The sequence below is a fragment of the Cupressus sempervirens genome, chromosome 3 (assembly GCF_028749045.1).
Source record: "Cupressus sempervirens isolate cs-2001-9-10 chromosome 3, ASM2874904v1, whole genome shotgun sequence".
Taxonomy (NCBI): domain Eukaryota; kingdom Viridiplantae; phylum Streptophyta; class Pinopsida; order Cupressales; family Cupressaceae; genus Cupressus; species Cupressus sempervirens.
Window position 1 is genome coordinate 1,122,631,304 of NC_143120.1, and position 23,630 is coordinate 1,122,654,933.

The 23,630-nt window shown below is 36.7% G+C and overlaps 1 long non-coding RNA gene across 2 annotated transcripts; it reads left to right on the plus strand.

Moving 5' to 3' along the window:
* Positions 1-2,444: 2,444 nt before the first annotated feature.
* LOC149570753 (uncharacterized) lies at positions 2,445-23,146 on the plus strand. Of its 2 annotated transcripts, XR_016361824.1 has the most exons (4): positions 2,445-2,642; positions 9,239-9,346; positions 22,249-22,420; positions 22,645-23,078. It is a non-coding gene; the product is annotated as an uncharacterized LOC149570753 (long non-coding RNA). The 2 variants fall into 2 exon arrangements; XR_016361825.1 differs by lacking the exon at positions 9,239-9,346 and having other exon boundaries at positions 2,450-2,642; positions 22,645-23,146.
* Positions 23,147-23,630: the final 484 nt, after the last annotated feature.

A 23,630-nucleotide genomic window follows, 5' to 3' on the forward strand; every position in this document is an offset into this window, starting at 1 on the left:
CCTCTGAAGCTTTCTTGAGAGCTATGGTAGCAGACCCATAAGACTGTTGTCTAAAAACCACCAACTATCCCCCATAAATGTCTAGAAATCAAGCGGTTCAGGTAATGGCATCATTCTACCGCTGAATCCACCTTGTCTAAGAATGCGAACGTGGCTCCAAAATTCCAAACACATAAGATATGAGCAATAGTGGAAGCATGCATCAATACTAACGTATTGAGAAAAAACTAAGTCCTGACAACCCACTAGATAGTTGTGCCATGAAATAAAAAAATAATGGGATGGTGATTTGATAAAGTCACATTTGGTAAAGGAATGATAGGTAAATCTCAATCCTCAGAAAAGGAAAAAAGATTGTACAGTAATCAAGACATGATCAAGACGTTTTAAAATGCAGTTAGAGCCAACTTGAAAGTTGGACGAAGTGTGCCAAACCCCCCTATGCTAGCGGCTGTTAGTATAGGGATAAAAAAGGCCCAATTTATTACGCATGTAGTACCAAGCTTCCCTTTCCCTAGCTATCCAGTGAAAAGGTAAAATGTCATCTTTATTAGAGGCTAGCTCAACCATATTGAAGTCACCACACATAACCCAAGTAGCTAGAGGCAAGTTGTTAGCCATCCAGCCTCACAATTGAGATCTTTCCATAGCATCATTGGAAGCACAGACATTAACTACTCCAAAAGAATGATTGTTGATAGAAAGTAAAAGCCAAATGATTCTGTGCATGGGGTAAAAACCATGCGAAGTAATAACAGAATGAAGACAGGGTGATAGAAGAGTAATTACACCACCCCAACCAGAATCGTGCTAAGAGAAAAATATAATGTCATCCGACCAAATGACGTGACATGCAGAAGAAAGCATGAAACCATAGATTTGAACTTCTTGCATATAGAGAAAATTTAAATTACCAAGTCTATGATGGGTATCCCTGACATAGTACTTTTTGGAGAGGTCATTAATACCTCGCATGTTCCATGATAAAAAATTCAAGAAAATTCTTCCATGTCTTCCTCATCCTCAAGAAAGGAGTAACTATTTTGCAAGAAAGTTGAAACTTGGTTAAAGCCAGAAGGAAAATCCTCTAGATTGATAGCCCGTTGTTTCTCCTCTAGTTTCTCAGCACGTCTGGGAGGACTATGAGAATGCCACACATTTTGAGTCACAATGGAGGAAGCAACAAAAGGAGTGTGAATCACAATCAAGGTGTTAGCCCTTGCAGCCACCTTGATCCCTTGGGAACTATTAGGGTTTGAAACCTGTGAAACACCAGGGTTTGGTTTTGAAAAAATCACTCGCGTACCTATAATGGCTGGGGTTTGCACTCTTGTTGAAATAGGAGGAATCGAAATGACAGTTGCATATGGTTTTTTAGGAGCCAAAGGAGCCTTGCCCTTGCACCCAACAATAGTCCATTCTTCTTTTTGCTTCCCTTCTGCTCGTTTGACAGGGGCCTCTTTAGGCGGGGGTTTAATCCTGGGCACAACCAAAGGGCAATCCCCAATCTTGTGTTCCACTGATTGACACCTATAACAGGTGTTGGGCAAGTTCAAATAAAGCACCTTTTGAGAGAAGGTTTAAGAACCAATTTGTATCTCCATAGAATCCTTGGAGAGATCAACCTCAACACATACGTGTTTTTGAGGACGAGCATTGAATTTTTTTTCATGCTCCTTTGAAATAACTTTGGCAAGAGTATTGGCAATGGACTCAATAAAAGGCCAACACGACACGGAAAAACTCGAGAACTCAACCCACACAGGAACCCTAAGCTTTTTGTCACCAGAGATAGTGAAATCTTTTGACCATCTTTGAAAAACTAGTAGGGAGGAATGCACTAACCAAGGACCATTGCTAAAAATTACGTCTGCCTAAAACGGGTTGGCAAAGCGAAATAAAATAAACCTTTGGTAAGGTTTCGCACATCGTCAAGGCAGACTCCATAAGAGGTCCAACTCTTGTTTACCCATTCTCAAAGCATAGCTTTAGGAGAAGTCCTACCCACAAAATATCCTATTAAGGTATGTTATTCTAACCAATCATAAGCAACATTAAATTCTTCCAAAAGAAGGATAATATCAGGAATACCTTGTAAAAGACCTTCGGGACGAATTTGCAAGAACGTTTGTTCAATGGAGGCGACATGGCTTTCCAAAGCAGCAATGTGAACACTAGTATCAACAACAAGGTCACCACTGACTGAGGCCATTATAAACTAGCCTAAAAACATCCGTAGTAAATGCGATTTGACAGGGAAGGAAAGCTCAGACAGAGAGCTGTACATAAGGAAACTCAAAGATCACATGAAACCCTAGCAGAGAAAAAAAAAAACAAAACGTTTATTTTTAGACTCAAGCAATATACTTCAGAAAAGTAAAAATTATCTTTTAGTGAATAGAATTAATAACATATTTTAAAGATTTGATATCCATTAGTTAGCCGATAGTTAGATGAAGCGATCACTGCCACTGGAATTACCGATCTGCCGGCGGAGAGATCGTCAATCGATCGCGACAATTATTGAGATAAGTTCTTATTAGTTTTCCTGTTCAGAAGCGGATGTGAACACTGGATACAGACCGAACAAACGTTTGCACCATTCATGAAGCCAGCGTCAAACATTTGCACCATTCAATAAGGTATTTGTTAGTGTTTCCTATCTATTCTCGCATTCTACTAAGCGATTGACGTGAAGTATAAAATCTAAACTTACCAAAACCATGGGCTATATAGCTTGCTCAGTTTGTAGAGGGAGGCACCACTACTTTAGCGGATGTAGAGAGATTGGTTTGGTTTGTTTTATTTTTATGAAAAAATCTTTGGTAGGGTTTTGTAATAATATTTCCCCCAAATTCTGCCCATTTTTCTTCATTGGCACAGTTGATATCATGGGATGATTTGTGCAGAATCTTAAGGTAAGCCATTGTCATGGTTTCAATGAGTTCTCAATCTGGGAATATGGATGTGCAGCTTTGTTTTTATTTGCTGATTGAAGATGTTGGTTCCATGATTTTAGTTCAATTTATATTTGCCTCTCATAGGTTTAATCCCCAAGTCAATTGAAAATACAGTTTTCTTACTTTTCAGTGTATGGTGGCCACAAGCTTATCCCTTCATATGCGAATATCTCTGTGTTTTCCCATTTATAACTTCCCTCTAAGTTAGACTCCACAATGCTTCAGAGGAAACGGAACTGGATGAATTGCATGCGAACTGTTTGTCATAATGCCTCAAGGTTGTGTCGCTGCATGTAATGAAATGAGAAATTTGTAGTATGTGCATACAATGAATTCAGTACAAAGGTTTTATATGGCATGCCCCGCACATTTTGTCAAACAGTTCACAGGCCTTGTCCGTGCTTTTTAGATTTTGCATACATGTCTAGCAGAGCAGCTGCAACACTTAACAAATTTATTTTCCTTTTTGTTTTAATGGATGTTAATAGCCTGTTCCAAATCTCCCAGATTGGATATATGTATACCAGTTGCATTTTCTTGAAATGTTTGAGGATCTCTTTAAAAAATTGACTTGTTCATGCCGTACAATCATTGCAGTCCATTGTACCACATTTCTTTGAGGTATTTTATGAAACACTTCAGATGCTTTATCGATGGTTCCATGTTTTTCATACATATCTACCAGTACTGTCTTATCTATAACATTTGACAAAATTTCACAATCATTTATGCTTTGATGGACATCCACACCCTTTTCCAGAATTTCCATTTCATGCGAGGTGGGAAAATGCTAGTAAAGGTTGTGAAATTTGGCCTTACACCAATCTATTGCATTTGCTTGAATGTTTCTAGAGTAGATCAAGATGGCTGTCAAAAAAGTATTCGAAGGGCAGAATGGCTAACAAGAATACAGTAAAGTAGTAAAGACCACAAGTACATGCACCACAACAATAAAACCCATGAAATTCTTGTTAAATCTGAAAATTTCATTCACAAATTATCTTAGTGGTCACCCTTGCCTCTTCCCACCTGCTTTCATTAGATTGACGAAGCCTCCATAACAAGAAATAATTTGTCAATAAACTAGCCATGCCATCCGCCATTTGGGGATTTCCTACATCATTTTGGAGAAATTTGATCTCTTCTTCACTGCTACAATTTGTACAATATATCATAACTATATATTTACTATTGGCGTAACCATTTGTTAGAAAGGTTAATCTTTCCTTGGATATATTAATTGGGATATTCCAAGGGTCCCTAAATATAGTTTGTCCTCTTGTACACATGTGGAGGACATGTCATTGTTTGTCCTTTGTTCCACATGTAAGGACAACTCTTGTTTATCTCTTTATTTAGTTTATCCTCCTTAAGAGGATTGTGACACTTTGCACACACCTATTATGAATGTGGCATTCATAGAAATGGGAGTTACAAATGCAACTCCTCTCTCATCTCTATATAAGAGATGCTCCTCCTTCTTTCTTCAACACACTCTTAGCACTTGATGTTATTGTATTGAGCTACTTTTGCTCCAACACTCTCTCTCTCTCTTCTCTAGGCATTTGCCTTCATTCATAATACTCACAAGGGGTTTTCTTTGCTTTCCCCTTATAAATCCTTGTCTCCATTGTTGAACCATCTTGGTGTATGCTCTTGGAGTTTGCTTATCTTATGGTAACATTGTTTCACACTTAACTTACTTGGATTGTTTCTCGTTCCTTGCTCAACATTATCATTTCTTACATGGTATCAGAGCTTGGCTATCTAATCCTTGTTTTAAGTTTTGTGGTGAAGGTTGCCATTCATTGGAGCACACCTTATTTGGAGACGTTATTGAGAGAAGAAGTTTGTGTTGTGATTTTAGCTCTTTTTAACAAATCTTGTGTATGCAGATTTCATATTTTTTTTACTAACCCTCTTTGGAAGGCTTGCCGCCAAAGGATTTTCTTGTAAAGTTTCATATTTTTTTTACTAACCCTCTTTGGAAGGCTTGCCGCCAAAGGGTTTTCTTGTTAAATTTCAATTTTTTTTTCCTTGTTTTGGACGGCATGCCGCCAAAACAAGAAATATTACATGAGTACAGTTTTAAATAACTCTCTAATTTTTATACTCCTTTTAAACAAAAATTTTCCTACTTTTAAATTTTTTTTTTTTTAATATATTCTTCTATATTTATTTATTGTATGCTCTTGAAAATTTCAAGCATACAACATACATGTTTTTTTAGGATTTTCATCCTTATAAATCTAATAACTTTGTTGTTTTTTAAAGCACACATTTATTTTTTTGCATTGCATTTGTTGGGCGGCCGCGCCACCCCTGCGCCGCCGCGAGCCACTAGCGCCGCCGTGCCGCCGCGTGACACCCTCACGCCGCCACGAGCCAGTTGCGCCGCGGCGCACCGCCGCGCATCACCAGTAGCGCCGCCGCGCCGCCACGCGACACTCTGACGCCGCTGCGAGCCAGTTGCGCCGCCGCGCGCCACCAGTAACACCGTCGCGAGTTTGCAACGCCGCCGACGCCCTCTTCACTGCGAGATCTGCAACTCCGCCGACGCCCTCTTCACTGCCGCACGCAATATAAACCCCGATCCACCGCTTCCGCCGCCCCCCTAACACCCGACGTAAACCTTTCGGTGCGGCCTGCGTCCAGGCCACGCGGCAACCGCCGCCTGCGCAGCCACGCCGGCATCATTATCCACCTTCATCCGTTTTTAAACATTTGAAACCCCGCTTTTTTTTTTCCACCGACCTCCACCGACCATCCACCTCTGCCCTCTGGCCACGCGGCAGTCGCCGCCAACGCTCCGCTCCTCATACATATCTCCGCCCAACCTTTTTTTATTAAAAAAAATCTTGTTTTATTTATTAAAACAAAAATTTTATAACGTTTTTTTTTCTTCTTTATTTTTTTTAAACAAATAAAAATTTAAATTTTATTAATTCAAAAAAAAACAAAAGATATATTCTTAATTTTATATATTAAAAAAAAAAAACAATTTTTTTTTTCTTTTCATTAACAAATTTTGTTTTCTCAATTGATTTTCAAATTAAGGTATTTTTAAAAAAAAAAAAGAAAAAAAAAGGGGGCAATTTTTTTTAATCATGTCAACCTTAATTCCAGAAATAAAACTTAATTATTCTAATTATCATTCTTGGAAAACTCATATCTCATTTATTTTTCGTTTTAAACACCTTTTTGAAATAGCCACTGACCCTTCTCTTGAACCCAGTTCAGCGGCTACCCAAGACGAGAAAGATACTTGGAAAGCTAAAAATGAAGAAGCTTTAGGGTTAATTGGTATTTCTATTATTCCAGATTTATATGTGTTAATTGCTCACTGTTCTAAAGCTCATGATGCATGGTCCATCTTACAAACCAAGTATGACAGTGGAGATGAATACCGCAAAATACAGTTGCAGGATCAACTTGAAGATCTCAAGTATGCAGATTTTAAAAGTATGGATGAATTTCTCTTAAAATTTGATTCTCTTAAAAGCCAAATTATGGCCTTAGGTGTTCAATTAGAGGACATTCGTTTAATTCATCTTATTCTTAAAAAATGTCTTCCTCGATAGTTTCAACAGTTTATAACTAATATTCATGCACAGCTTGCTATTTCTACTTTAACTTCTCAGTTAACTTATGTTATTTTTCAAACTTTATTAAGACAGGAAGAAGCTAAGCTAATTCAGTTTGGTACCCTTAAATCAACTGAACATGCATTTGTATCTAGAAATTCAACTAATAATTTTCGTTCCAATAATAATAATCATAATCACAAACAATATAATACTAATTCAAATAATTCCAACAATAAATTTCATGCCAAATATAATAATAATACCAATCATCCTAATAATACTCGTAATACTAATAATCAAAGGAACCATTCCAATTCCAAACCTCATTGTTCTTATTGTGGCAAAGATGGTCATATTGTCAATAACTGTTTTAAAAAGCAAAATGATAAAAAACCTATGAATAATAGTAACAATCATCAAACCTCAAACCATAGAAAAGGTAACTCGACTGGTTCTAATCCTCGTCATGCTTTTACTTGTAGTTTTAATCTTTGCAGACCTTTAGAATGGATTGTTGACAGTGGTGCATCACAACATGTCACTTCTCATAAAGAAATTTTTGATTCTTTACAACCTGATATTGCTAACATTCCTATTCAGTTAGCTAATAATCAGACTTGTAAAGTTGAAGGATTAGGTGATGTTACTATTCCTAATGGTAAATTGCATGATGTTTTATATGTACTTGACTTGAAAACTAATCTGCTTTCTGTTTCACAGTTATGTCAGAACTATAAAGTTGAATTCTACAAAGATACATGTTATATCATAGATCCTCAAACTCTCAAAGTGATTGCTCATGCTAAAATGGATAATGACAATTTGTTTAAATTCCATGAATTTGCTAGTGCACGATATTCTTTACATACTTCTATTGATTTCAATATATGGCATGAAAGACTTGGTCATTTAAATTCCGATTACATTACTTTCATGCAAAAGCATAATATGGTTGATGGCTTGCCTCACATTATACCTTCCAAGATTGCCTGTACAGGTTGTATGAGTGGTAAGATGCATAGGGAGCCCTTTCCAAGTGGAAAATCATGGCGGGCAACTCATAAGTTGCATCTTGTCCATAGTGATCTTTTGGGCCCCATGGAGAATACCTCCATCCAAGGTTCTCGGTATGCACTTACTTTTGTTGATGATTTTTCTAGACGAACTTGGATCTATTTTTTGCATAGCAAGGATCAAGTCCTTGATATATATATATTGAATTTCAGTTATATGTTGAAAGGCAATCTGGGTTTAAACTTAAAATTCTTAGAACTGATAATGGGAAGGAATATGTGAATAATGCTTTTCATTCTTATTTGAAATCACGTGGAATTAAGCACGAGCTTACTATTCCTTATACACCACAACAAAATGGTGTGGCGGAAAGAAAGCATCGGACCATTGTTGAAATGGCTAGAAGCATGTTGCATGCTAAGAATCTGCATTATAAATTTTGGGCTGAAGCCATGTTTTGTGCAACTTATATTCTTAATCGGACTCCTACCAAAGCTCTCAAGGCTATCACTCCAGAAGAGGCTTGGTCTGGTAGGAAACCTAACTTACATCATTTACGGATATTTGGTTCTATTGCTTATGTTCATACACCTAAACAGAAAAGGCATAAATTAGATGCTAAGTCATCTCCTTATATGTTTGTTGGCTATGATGAAAACACTAAGGGTTATCATGTTTATGATTCCACTACTAACAAAGTTCAAGTTGCTAGAGATGTTTGTATTGCAGAAAATGGAGTTCATGATTGCTCTACTACACATGATGAAGAATTCAGTGGCACTAAAATTGTGCTGGTGGAGGACCGACCTCCTTCTCTTAACCCTACTCCTTCTCTTAATCCTTCAAATCAAGTACCACCGATTATTTCTGCTCCTAAAACTCATGATACTCAAGTAGATACTAATGATACTTTTATTACTAATGATTCTTCCTCTACTGATAATTCCATCACAACTAAACGTAAACCTAAATGGGCTCAAAACCTAATCAATGAAGCTGATGATTATATTTCTAGATTTGGTGGAATTAAACATAGAAGGATTAATTATTGTAATTATGCTTTGATGACTTCTATTATGAATTCTAACGATCCTAAGTCTTTTGATCAAGCTAACTCTCAACCTCATTGGCAGAAAGCCATGCAAGAGGAATATGATTCTTTACTTGCTAATCAAACTTGGGACTTAGTCAAATTACCTCATGGCAAGAATCTAGTTTCATGTAAATGGTTATACAAAACAAAATTGAATACTAATAATGAAATTAGTAAATTTAAGGCTAGACTAGTTGCTAGAGGTTTTTCACAAATTGAAGGATTAGACTATAATGAAACTTTTGCTCTTGTTGCTAAGATGCCTACTATCAAATTAGTTCTTGCTTTAGCATCTAAAATGAATTGGCCCATTCATCAAATGGATGTTAAAAGTGCCTTCTTAAATGGTGATTTACATGAAGAAATCTATATGGCTCAACCTCCTGGATTTGTTAAGAAAGGTAGTGAAAATCTGGTTTGCAAATTGAACAAATCTATTTATGGTCTTAAACAATCACCTAGAGAATGGTATTCTAAAATTAATTCTTTCTTTGTTTCTCAAGGTTTTACTAGAAGTAAGAATGATCCTAATTTGTATATTAAACATACTAACGATAATATTATCATTGTTATTGTTTATGTAGATGATCTAATACTCACTTCTAGTTCAGACGCTTTGATTTCTGATATCAAATTCCAACTTAAACAGAAATTTCAGATGACAGACTTAGGTATCTTACATTATTTCTTAGGTATGCAAATTTTTCAAACTCCTCAAGGTATCTTTGTTTCTCAAAGCAAGTATGCTTATTATCTTTTAGAAAAATTTAAGATGAATGACTCTAACCATGTTTCAATTCCATGTGAATTAGGAACTAAATTAATGAATGATATGAATACTCCTTTTGTTGATGAAACCTTGTATAGACAGTTGGTAGGAAGTTTAAATTATTTAACTCTTTCTAGACCTGATATTGCTTATAGTGTTGGTTTAGTTTCTCGATTTATGTCTAAACCTCAACAAACTCATTTAAAAGTTGCTAAACTCATCTTAAGGTACATTAAAGGAACTATTAATATGGGATTATTTTATGATGCAAATTCTGAATTTATTTTACATGGCTATACTGATTCCGATCTAGGTGGAGATCTCAATGATGGGAAATCCACTTGTGGTTATTTTTTCTTTGTTGGTTCAGGTCCAATTTCTTGGAAAAACAAAAAAGAACACTCTATTTCCCTATGCTCAACTGAAGCTGAATACAAAGGTTGTACCAATGCCGCTAAGGAAGCTTTGTGGATTCGAAGACTTCTTGACGATTTGGGTCTACCTCAACACTCACCTACACCTATACATTGTGACAATCAAAGTGCTATTGCCTTGGCAAAGAATCTAGTGTATCATGCACGAACCAAACATATTTCACTTCAACATCACTTCATTCGAGAACAAGTTGAAGACAATCAAATTATTCTTCTTTATTGTAAAGGAGAAGATCAAGTGGCTGATATTTTAACCAAACCACTTTCTAAAGAGAGATTTCAGTTCCATTGTAAAAATTTGGGATTACAACCCGTTGATGTAAACTCCCCAAGTAAAGATTAAGGGGGGGTGTTAGAAAGGTTAATCTTTCCTTGGATATATTAATTGGGATATTCCAAGGGTCCCTAAATATAGTTTGTCCTCTTGTACACATGTGGAGGACATGTCATTGTTTGTCCTTTGTTCCACATGTAAGGACAACTCTTGTTTATCTCTTTATTTAGTTTATCCTCCTTAAGAGGATTGTGACACTTTGCACACACCTATTATGAATGTGGCATTCATAGAAATGGGAGTTACAAATGCAACTCCTCTCTCATCTCTATATAAGAGATGCTCCTCCTTCTTTCTTCAACACACTCTTAGCACTTGATGTTATTGTATTGAGCTACTTTTGCTCCAACACTCTCTCTCTCTCTTCTCTAGGCATTTGCCTTCATTCATAATACTCACAAGGGGTTTTCTTTGCTTTCCCCTTATAAATCCTTGTCTCCATTGTTGAACCATCTTGGTGTATGCTCTTGGAGTTTGCTTATCTTATGGTAACATTGTTTCACACTTAACTTACTTGGATTGTTTCTCGTTCCTTGCTCAACATTATCATTTCTTACACCATTGCACCTTCTTTTGGTACAAACACTAGTACATATTTCATCCCATTTAAAACTGTATTCCAATATTTTAAAGGACGTTTACGGCTTACTCTCATTTCTTTCCTAAATATGCTGACTCAGGCAAAACCAAACAGCCTGCTTGTTTTGGTAGGTTAAGTTGCAGTTTTTAATTCCTGCTATAGGCTTTTAGAACTATAGACAACAAACAGTTTTTAACTAGTTGAAAACAATGTAATTTTAGCCTATCAAATTGCTTCAATATTTTTTCCTAATAAAGTTGAAATTTTTTAACAAACCAAATGGTAAAAATTACTTTTTTCATATTTGATTGGCCTAAAACTTTGATATGAGCCCTTTATGTGGATGGAAGTGACTATAATGGGAACCTTAGCTGTTTTACAAAATCTGTGGCTTCTTTGACATAGTGTGCCTATTTTTAAGACTGTGTCAGTAGTAAGAGCACAATTGGAGTTTTTTTCGTCCTGTTTTATAGAGAATGGGCCTTGTTGGCTTTGCTTTCTTCTTGTTCTACGCTTTCAGTTTCCTATTTATACTCTTTGGGACCTCATTTTATGCTATCGGTAGTAACAAACTTCTGCAAAGGACAAATGCAAGCGTTAGTGCTGTGTGTTTTTTTCCTAAACTTTCCTTTCATTTGGTTTTGGAATATATTTTTGGGAAATATTATGTTTCTATGAATATTAGAGACATTTCATGGCTGTGTTGAATTTCCGGGATCACTGCAAATGTACTAAGCAATGCCATATTTGGGTGTTTCCCAAATGGCAGCATCCTGGTTGTATTTGTATGAGGAATAAACTAAGAGATGAGACATGTCCCATGAAGGGACATGTCTATTCATCAACATAATTAATTTAATGTAATGGCAACCTTAATTATAGTTTTGTGTGTGTGTGTGTATAGATGAATCATTGTCATTATATTAATTTTTCTTTGATCTCACATGTTTATCCTACTAAAGCTACCAAACCATCAACACTCTCTCTTAGCTAGGGAGGATAAACACATGACACATTACACCATTGGTATTATTAGGTATGACAAATTTTAATATCATGAGTATTGGTCTCCTATTTGTTGCCCCACTTTTTACCATGTACCAATTTTGCAAAGTGGAGAGTAACTTGTATTGTATTTAGTTGGGTCGAGTCGGTCCTTTATTCCTCAAGTGATAAGTATCTCCATCGGGTTTTCATCTTTTCCCTTCTCCTGCATTGTATGGTTAGGTGGGTTTTCTTTATCATCATGAGTCTTTTGGGTAGTCTAGGGCCTTGCCTGATGGAGATTCTTGAATTATGTTACTTTAGATGAACTTAGTTGCAGCTCATGTTGTTCCGAACATATGAAAAGTTACGTTGGCGGAAAATCTAGTTTCGTCTTCTCCTTGGTGGGTTTTCGCACCTACTCCGCCGAGATTCACAAATGCGATTTGCGAGCTTAAATGAAGAGAAGTGAATTATGTTATGGACAGATCATTCAAGTATTGCCATGTTTTCACTATGGGAATCTTTCAAAACTCACTAAGATGATAAAAAAAGGCATCGGCAGAAAACTTAGAAACAACTTCTCCTCGGCGGGTTTCGAACCAAGAAGTCAGTTTTTCGGAAAGGCATTTGTAGAAAGGTAAGCGGGTTAGTGGGTCCCATCTTTCACTTGCAAAGCTAGTTTTATATTTTCCGGAGGCTTAAAATAAAGTGATTAGGGTAGAGAAGGTAAAACAAGGGCACAAGTGGAAAAGTGGAAATTGCCTTCTCCTCCGTGAGCTTTCTACCCTCGAAGGCAATTTTCTGCATCCAACGGAAAATCACTCTTGCAAGCATGGTTATTTGACAAATCGATTACAAGAGGCTAAAAAAAGATAAGGGAAGCATGTGGATCACATTGAGGAAGGTATTCTATTCAAAAACTGGCTGAGCGGATTTTTACTCACGAAGTATTGGGTTCTTAATTCTCCACAGCTTAGTGAAAAACGGGAAAGTAAAATTGTAATAAAGGAAAGTAATCGTTGGGCCAACAGAAACAGTGAAAAGACAAGAAAGAATCCGTTGTAACCTCCACATTTACTAATCTAACGGATTTATCATTTAATTCGTTTGTGTGGCGCAGATCTTAAAGATTAACGGGTGGATTGGAGTTTCTATATAGAGATGAACATAACGGATTTTCAAACTACTGCTTACTTATTTGAACTGTTATGCTGTTGAGTTGACTATTGATTCCGAAATTCCCACAGTTACAAAGTTCTACTCTCTATCCTATTTTGAGTTTTAAGATTTCCAATTTATCTCTACCTCAGTCGAGATGGCAACAAGATTTGCTGGATTTGATGGATTGGGTGGAATCAAGTCTACATGGCAGAATATCACAGACACTTTGCTCCGTTTCTTTGACATGCAAGATTTCCACAGAAGGTTGAGGACGGAACCAATCCATCCCCATAACAGAGAAACTCCGGGGAAGTGGGCTGGTAGAAGCAGCAAGATTTCCCATAGCAGTACAAGCCCTGGAGCTAATTATTGAATGTATCAATCACTATAACCTAGATACGAAGCAAATCTTACTGCCTGATCAAATGGTGTTAATCTCAATCGATAGGCAAGCAGTAGTCAATTGTCTGCGGATTCTAGAACGAGGAGTTCTTTGAATTGACGATTGGAGGAGCCTTGTCTGAATTCTCTCTGAAGAAGATGGTGTGGCGAAAGGAGATCATGAGTTCTTGGTTCCAACAGCCAAGGGGAGCTAAGAGTAAGGTCCCTAAAACCCTTTTCGACATTGATCTCAAGCTTGAGATTGTGGACATTCTGGTCCTCTTGCATTGACTTAAAGGTGAGGTAGAAGCCTTTAATTTTGTAGAACAATACTTCTTTTTGGTGCAAACTATTTGCTCGGATACACAATATATTGACTGGGTGTATGAGGTAAGTGAACATCTGTCTAGGGCTCTCAGTGCGGCTAAGTTCTACAATTCATTTTATATGTCTTCTTTCTTGATATATATGTTGGCTTCCCTACAATTATGGCTGGGACTCCCCAGATTAGAGAATTACCCTGATGATGTGAAAAGCTATGAATTTTATCCATGCCTGCAACTACAAAATAGTTATGTGGAGTATATCCGAGTAAATGATGCGTTCACAATGAGAATATGCAGGGAGCTCCAAGGATGTTTGGAGCGGAGATTCAGCCCAGAGGCAATGGCAGTCATCAGTCAATTTGGTAGTTATTTCATCCAATTCTCATCCTTTTCATATTTACGTCTTGCAGCTTTCGATGGATTTCCCTTGAAGCTGCCCAGATATTCGGATGACATGATCGTGCTCATTGAGATCGTGAGACAAGCAATCCAAGTGAATGTGCTGAGTGCTAGTTTGAGGAAAAAGGGATATGAATTTCCCATAAAAATTGGGGCCTACAGTTGTGAGTCCTGATCAGATGCCAAAAACATGCTCAAGGCATTCGAGAACAAGTTCAAATTAGAGGAATATGAAGTGGTGAGGCCTATGTTTGACCCAAATGGGTATGCTAGAGATGTGCTTCAAATTGGAGGTGTGATCAAGCATGTTACTACTGTAGAGGATTATTGGGCAGATTGCAGAGATGAGTTGGAGAGCCGTGATCGTGCATTTGCCAGACTCATGGTGGAACAGATAAAGGCATATGGCATTGATCTCAATGTAGAAGGACTGGAAGATGATGGGCAAAATATGTATAGTAATACATATTTGACCAAATTAACGAATACTCCAATCAGTTCCGAGCCATATGTTGATATGGAAGAAGACCTTGATGTTATGATGGCCTGGATCGTCAAAAGAACCGGAAAATGGGTCGAGCGGACAGCAAAAAAGGGTCGGAGTAGGAGCAAGACTACTCAAGCTTCTCTAGCCGCTGCTACTCCCACTTCTTCTCAAAGTGCCACTCCCAGTGTTACAACTACGGCTGCTCAAGGACTTGCTCAATTTGCAGGAGGAGGTGACCAACCCCCGGAGAAAAACATTTCAATAACTCCAACTTGCCAAGGTGGTCCTCTACCAGTTTTTGGAGCCCAAGCTAGCATCGAAGAAAAGAGGACTGAAGAGCCGAAAGATGGTGTTACTGCTCTAGTCTCACCTCCTCATGTTACTGCTCCAGTCTCACCTCCTCATGTTACTACTCTAGTCTCACCTCACGTTACTCCAACTCCATCTCCTCATCATAGCCCTGGTCCATCTGCAAGCGCCCCCCTTTTGAAGCCAACTGGTTCCCCCATTTAGATAGTAGAGATCGGGGATGAACAGAGCAGGAGCAGTGAGTCCACTGAATCTGACGAAGCTACAAGGAAAACTCAAGAGGAAGAGAAAGCCTTGAGTTCATCTAGGCTTCTGTTTCAAGATCCTAAGAATCCTTTTTCTGCAACTACAGTGGCAGTGACTTCGGTGAGGAAGAAAATGTTCAGTATAGAGTCACTTTGGGGCTGCTTCTAAAGTGATTAGTACAGAGTCCTGGCTAGAAGACACCTTAGAAAGGAAGAGAAAGAGGAAAGAGGAGAGCATCCGTGCAAAGGATATTGTGTCTCAAGCAGTTCGCTCTAGGTCTACGATAGTGAAAGCTAAGAAGCAGAAGACTTTATCAATACTTGGGCAAGATCCAGAAACAAGACACTTAACAATGGAGCAGTGTAACCCAGGTGCGCACACCCGGGTCAAAACTCCGGCGCATCTGGTGCTCGTAAGCACCCGGTGCGGGTGCGTCACCCACCCGAGTACCCCCGCAGGAAGTTTTTCCGCCGCACCGGTTAAGCACCCGGGGGGGGGACGCGGTGCTTGGGTGCTTCCAGGGTGCTTGGGTGCACGGGTGCTTCCTGGGTGCTCGCAGGGTGCTTCCTGAGTGCTCATGGGGTGCTTCCTGGGTGCTTCCCAGGTGCTTGCGGGGTGCTTCCTGGGTACTCACTTTGATATGGCTATGATATATTATTATTATTTCACTGTTTCATGCTATTCGGCTCATTGTCATCATGAGCATCTTTATGATATATGATATTCATAGAATCATATTTGAAGAATGAATTTTGAATCTTGCAATGAATTTTGAATCTTGCAACTTCAACTAAGTTAATTTGTTAAATAGTCATTAGTAATAGGTATGAGGTTTCAAGTTTCAAGTTTGAACTTATGGTTTGTGAATCACATTTCAATTTTCTCTATTCATTGTATTCCACTATATTTGGTATGTTAATGCTATATAATATATTGAAGTATCATTTCATAATTAGCATTTTCACTCATACATATTATATATATACTATGCAACCCCCTCCCTCTACTCCCCCTCCTCCCCTACCCCCCCACCCCCCCTCTGCTCCCCCACCGCCGCACCCTCGCCGTCCCCCCGCCGTCCCCAAATTGAGGCTATTTTTTTCCCGCACCCGAAACTCGTCCCAATGTCTCCCCGCACCACTGCATCCTTGCGCCGGGGTAACACTGCAATGGAGCTAGCAAAGCCAAACAAAGCAGGGAGAATTGAGGACATGACACTCGATGATTTCACTCTGCATTCAATTGATCTTGGAGAGGCTAGACATGATACAAAGGTGGGCCAATAGAGATCAAGTAATGAGGTGATAGAAGAACAACTAGAGAGCCTCAAATTGTCAAAAATCAAGATGAAGGCCGAGATTGAAGAATTGAAAAGATTTATCAGGCAGTTAGTTGTTCCATTGGCAACCATTACTGGTGTGCCTGCTACTAAGAACCCCACAGCAGAAGAAGTGCAAGCTTTCATCTCACAGCTTCAAAAAGATAGGCATTTTTTGGTCAGATCGGAAGAGAATGGATTGAGAAGCTCAATGCAGATGGAATTGCTCTGAGCAATCAAATTGGAAATATTATCCTTCGATTGGAAACTGAGAAGGATAATATCATATCTAATCACAACACTTTGGCCGCAGAGAAGGCAAGATGCGATGAATGTATTTCTCTCCTGAAAATGATCATCCAAATGAAGGCAAAAGAGGCAGTTGAAGCAAAGATTTTGAAGAAAGGGACCGAGCCTCTATTCGAATGGCTTCAAAGTATGCAATTTAAGCTGGAGATGATTCAAGAGGCTGAAGAGGGACTCAAAGAAATAGGGGAAAAAGTGAGGAAGACCCAAGACAGAGCATTCGAACTCATGCGAGAATTACACACTGACCCACAAACCAGTGGGCAAGGGAAAGCTCTCACTGGGGTAGAAGTAATGAAAAACAACTTCTCCACATACTTGAGTAATCTATCTGGAATGACTTCAAGCAGTCAAAACAGAGTGGTAGAGTTGCAGACGCTTGGTGGATACATACATGAGGCTGCTGGAGAATTGACAAGTTAGCTAAATACAGAAAAGGAGCTAGCTCGAGAGCATTCGAAGTGGCTCTTAAGATTCACTAATGTACATGTGCCCAGTCACGAAGAAATGATTCCAATTATAGTTGCTGCTAAGGCATATAGAGTGAAAATTGAAGAGGGAAAGAAGTCCAAGTGATTCAGTTGACACTCCCTTTTCGTTTTCAGATGTAAATTTTGCAAATTTTGTAATACGAGAAACTGGCATCCTGCCATTTGTCATCCTCAAAAGATGAATCGATTAAAATTCCTATTGTAACGATCATCTCTCAACTCTATATGTATGAAGTTGAATGATTAATGAAAGGTCAGCAAATTTTGGTGTAGGATACTTGATGTTGTAGAGTCAATTAAAGAGTATTTTATGTTAATTATTTCTTGTTCCAGTAAGTTGATAGTTGTTAATTAGTTGGTTCGTTCTCTTAAACTAAGTTACAGTAGGAAGGAAAGGATTGTCTCATTCCTTTGTTTTGAGGTTGTGAATAAACCCAATAGGATCTGCTGTGAAATATTCGGAGAAGGACTCGTTAGACCTTTTTTATTATTATTCCATTTACATCTCTGTTAATAGTTGTAATAGATTAGTTGAATGTTGAGTGTATGAATTCATAGGATGTGTGAGTTCTATCATTTGGTTCATAGACTAGAAAGTTTACCTTGCTTGAATTAAGTTCTGCTTAGGCTTAATTTGGTTTACCTCTTCTGCTCTCGGGTTAAGAGCATACCCTGCATTAGCTTTAGGAACAAAACATAATTCCTTGAACATCATTCACATAGGGAGCTGTACCTACCAATTCAGAGAGAAGTCAGTAATCAGAGAATGGCTTTTCAACTGTTGTAAACAAATATTGTTCATCATTCGGGCATTAAGAGTCATATTTTCACAGGAAACAAGAAAGGACAAGTCTGTTTACCAACACTATTATACATGATATTCACCAATTACTCAATAAGGTTTGATATCACATCTCATATCAAGAGTTTTGATCTCCAAGAATATCAATGATATTCACCAAGTACCCAAAACAAAGTTTGATATCACATCTGATATCAAGAGTATTGGCCTCCCAGAATATCAATGATATTCACCAAGTATTGAAAATGTTTTGATATCACATTTGATATCAAGAGTATTGGCTTCCTAGAATATCAATGATATTCACCAAGTACTTTTTGAGTAATGGCTTTCCAAAATGTTGAGATGCAAGACATTCACTATATACTCAATTTGTTTGATCTCATAATACAAGTTATTGTAAGATTGTCACCTTATAGTAACTTATGCAAATACAAGTGACATCATTTGGAAGTCGTCACTTCTAGATGATGTACACAGGGGGTAGGCCCATAAAATCACATAATCATGAGGTGTGAAGAATAGTCCTCTTGACTGCTACAATTTATTGATCACTGAAGAATCCATCTCAACATGATTTACTCCCCATGAATTAATATTACCAAGATTTCCAAAGGTTGACTGAATCACATCCTTTATCTACTCCCTCTCCTTTCAGGTTGCCTCAAATGAAATGTTAGGCTCCCTCTAAATCTCAATCTTCTGAGCTCCTCATCCAACGTTGTCTTTGAAGAAGTGTAAAAGTCCCTTCGAATATTATATCAATCCTCCTTTTCCTGCAAGAACATTCTTAGAGGAAAAAGGATCAAGGCAAATAATTCTTATAGTACGCATACAAATACAAATAAGAGATTAACTATAAAAATAAATATGGTAGTTCTCAAGATATAATAATCGGAAAATACTTATCTCCCTCCTTATCTTAAATTCCGCTTAATGTTCTTTATAGGTAGTATCTCTAGATATTGTTCCTCTTCACAAGGCAATTGGATTACTCATACTTTGGCTTATTAATTTCATCACTTCATTTGTAATCAATTATTAAACTAATTGTAATTATAATCTTGTAATCACTTTAAAAGCATAACAACCTCTTTAAACCATTATTATTTTTTCCACAATGATAAACTTATCCCTTCAAGAACCAGCTTCAGTGGTTTCTTTGCCCATCCTCGATGGGTCATATAGATGAATCACGCCATCCTCTTCTCACTTAATGGTTACATACTCTCCATTTAAAGTGGTGTTTTTACTGTGATAGACAAGGCATGTAACCCACATTGCAGCTTTGCATCAAAGAGTTCATGTACAAGTCTATGACGCTTCAGAAGACCGAGTCCTAAAACTTTGGCTGAAACAATTTTGACATTAAAATGAGACTCCTTTGTTTGATCGTGCATTGTTGCATAACCTGCATGTTTATGTGAAACATCTTTTATCTCAAACACCATGGGCTCCAATTCTCTTTCTAATCTCTTCCTAATTCTATCCAGTCTAGAAGTTACAATTGTTTACTATATCTGGGTGGAGAAGTTCTAGATAGCACCCAACAACTATGTTAAAGATTATAGCTGCGATAGAGATCTTTAATGCTGATAGGCATTCTACAATGGCAGAATGGGTGGAGTGGGATGGTGTGAGGGTGTTAATGTTAACTTTTATTCTTCTAAGTTAAATTTGACAACCATCTACATTTCAAAAGTTTAAATCTTATTATAAACATAATATACTTTTAAAAATAATTTAATAAATACTATATAAAATATTTATTTAAGTTATAATATTTGGAGATATAAATTATCCATTTTTTAAGAAATTAAAATTAAAAGCTTAAGTAAGTAAAAAACTAAAAAATGGAGATAAAGGAAATATAAATAATTTTAGATGTAGTAAATTAAATTATTATTATTTTGTAGTGGATTTCTATTGGCATTTTTTTAGATAGATTTATATAAGATATCTATACTAGTTACCTTTGATATTGCCATTTGATTTATTCAATATGTCTTTATTGAGATAATGCCTCTGTATTGCACCAGCTGCTAGAGAAGAGATCTATGATGATATTTCTGTCATATTCCTTTGTATCTTTCTTATAACCAAGTGAGCACAACATGGTATCCAAGGTGTGCTTGGTGTCTCACCCTAAATATGTGATATTTTATTAAGAGAGATGCGACACACAAAGAGACATGTGCTTGGAAATATGAAGAGACTCGCATTTGGAAAATGAAGAGACTTTCGGTTATGATATGAAGTCTCTCTCAATTTAAGATATATATGATTGCTTTGTGTGATGAGATGGTATTAAGTTAGAAGCATTGTACTGACCTCTATTCTTTAATTAAAGAGATATATGTTTGGTTTGGCTGGGTTTTCCTAGGATAAATTATTGTGTTTTTTTTTGTTTCCATGTTCTTTATTTTGTCTATTGCTGCTTATCTTTATTTCTGAACAAAACATTAACAAGCTGCTCCAAAATCCCTGGCCACAACAAAAGCCTTACCAAATAAATGATTCAAACTTCATCCAGAGCATCAAGAAATTAGCCTGTAAAAGTGAATCCCAAACAGTACTACTTGGATGATTGTTTTATGTTCTCCAATTTTCGCTTAATTGCTTTGGTTTGAGATTCACTTATCCTATCAAACTAAATCTTTACTATTCACAACTCGAGAAGAATCTTTCCTTGGGTGTTGTTATTTCTCCAAGGCTTTGTTTAATCATTTGATTTAAAATGTCAAAGTTCTCATGGTGCATGTGTACCTGATAGTATTGTAGACAGATGATTCTATTTCTTCGGATGATTGAGGAATGGAGTCTACTATAGGGCATGCCCAATGCCACAAACCTTTCATCATCTCTAGGTGGAGAAGCAGTATTCCACAGGTGCTCCGATATCCATGGCTGCAACAAACTATATTTAGCACAAACATCTTATCAATGCTACAAAACTAAATAATAAATTTCAAGTTTCAGCGTATAGAGTGTCCAAGACATTAAATCTAAGTTAGCATTGAGTTGTCGTCAACCATGTCCTTGCATGTCATTTGTTATTTGGAACAACAATCAATGAGATTTAATAAAATAACTCTTCCCTGATTACTGTTATTTTTGCATAATTTTTTGTGCATCCTTTAAATTTTTCATTAATCCATTTGTGAACTTTCAACAGTTAATTGGGCATAAACAATTAACAGTACAAAAAAGAAAAGAATTTTTACTGATATAAACATGAATTATCCATCAAGAACTTCTTTTACAGAACTGGGTGGACTACCCTGCCTCTCCAGAATTCCAAATTTTCTATTTTGTTTCTTCCAGTCGATTTACAATCACAATTGTGCCAATTTATAAATAAAATTTTATTTCCTATTTGATCGTAATATTTTTATATCCTAGTAGAATTGGCAAAGCCTTATCTGAGTGGTAAGTTGTGTTATAGACACTCGATTGAATGGTCAATATTCAATGAAGAGGGCCAAGACAGTTTCAATGGTTGCTTATCAGTGTCTTTAAACAGAAGGAAAATTTAGGTCTAATATGACTGATGTGGTTCAAACGGTAGAAGGTTACCAAACAGCTACTTGCATAAACAACTGGATGAAGAGCTAATGTGCCAGCTTCACAAAACTCCTTAGAAGCAGCACACTTAGAGGAGCAACATCAAAGCTCTGGCATGAAATAATGGAAGCTTGAATAAAGATTTACAGAATTTGTTTATTTCAAATTGGAAATGATAAATATATATGATGAAACATTTTATTCAAAATATGTGCACATTAATATTTAAAATTGTATTTAAAGAAAGTATCAATATTTGTGAATTTTCTAAGCAATTAAGGAGAAATATTTAAGAAAAAATGTAATGAAAAAAAATATTTTGAAATATTTAAGAGGATATAATTATATGATGCTTAACCACACATTGGACAACAATATTGATTTTTTCATTGTGGAGTTAGAACTTGCTTCGGCTCTGCTGCAATGAAACCCAAAACAATTTTACACACTTCTGTATTAAGTTACTTGTAAAGCTGGTAGAGAAATTAGTTCAATGCAACTTCAGTGTAATTGAACAGATTGCACAATATAACTATTTAAACTTTCAAATTCATTTGCATAGTTGTAACAAACTTTCTAACATTTTGGCAGTAACTTTACTTCTCTCCAGACTTGTTTTAGGAGGTTAAATTGTAGTTTCTTTAGCTTATTTAATTTCCATTTTTTATGTTGAATACAATTAATTTTTTTAGGTTATCAGGTTTTCTGTTTGCAGCAAGTGCGAGGAGGTTGATACTATTCCAACCAATCTATGGAAGAGTATAATCCTTGGGATAGCAGAGCTAGGGAGAGAATCCACAAGCGTACCATTCATCTTTTTCTGTGTATGGCTGAAACTGATGAAGCCAATGCTTATGTAACTGCCTTACCTGGTATGTTGATTAATTCTTGTGGATTATTGGTATGACGTTTGATCATAGATACAATTATGTAGGTTTTAGTCATTTGTATTAATTTGTATAAGTTAATATTTATGGGATCTAATTGTGAAAAAATTATTTGAATTATATTAATATATTTTTTTGATGGTCAATTTTTGCATAAGATTGTGCCTGGTTTACTAATATGAATGACATTTTAATTTTAATCTCTGAAGGTTTAGGAAAAGGAGTTACGAGGAAAAAGGTCTTATGCATATAAGTGGAGAGCCTAAGAATGACTGGGAGAAACAACATAGTGTTTTCTCTCGTATCCTTCCCCTACCAAAAAATGCCATCTTGGATCAAGTGAAGGCTGACATTATAAATGGAGCGCTGAGAGTGACAATTCCAAAGGTGCCTGCGCCTAAGCCTGAGCCCGAGCCCGAGCCCGAGCCCAAGTCATACCAATCTATATATGTTAAAAACTAACTTACACTCTTATGTGATAATTTTGTGCAAGGAATGAAGCATATGGAAAATATTCTTGTTATATGAATGTAGGAGATGAAAACTCAATATTTTGTTAACATCGATATTTACTCTTATGTGAGAATTTTGTGTGGGGAATGAAGCATACAGAAAATGTTCTTGTTATATGAAAGTACGAGTTAAAAACACAATATTTTGGTTGAGTTTAGCATCCACTTTTTAATGAGGATACATGTATTTTTAAGGTCTGAAACTATCTACCCTATATACTACCATTATTGCTTTCCTTTTTAAGTTTGTATAGAACTCTTAACAAAATTTCAACTTGTTACCTGAGTTTTTAAACATGATTTTTTTTAAACTTTTGGCATCGAAGGCCTCAAATGATTGAACCAGGTATAAGTTAGTGCAAAATCTTTTACGAAGATGTTCCCATTGCAACTCCAAAATGCATTGTTGAAATACTTGTATAGAGAAAAAGTGGCTGACTTATGATTACGCACTAAAAAAACTCTTAAGGAAAGATAGTTGTTCGTCAATCATTTCGCAAAGTCTCGTAAGTTTCTCTAGGAGTTGATGAATACGTAGGTCACAGAATTGGCCAACTTCTGAAAATTGCCAATGTCAAAATGGCTTCATGAGCAAAAGTATGATGGGAAACAAAGACAACATGGTGGTTATTTTAACTACACACATTCCTCATTTGTATAAGAGGTAATTGGCACCATGGATT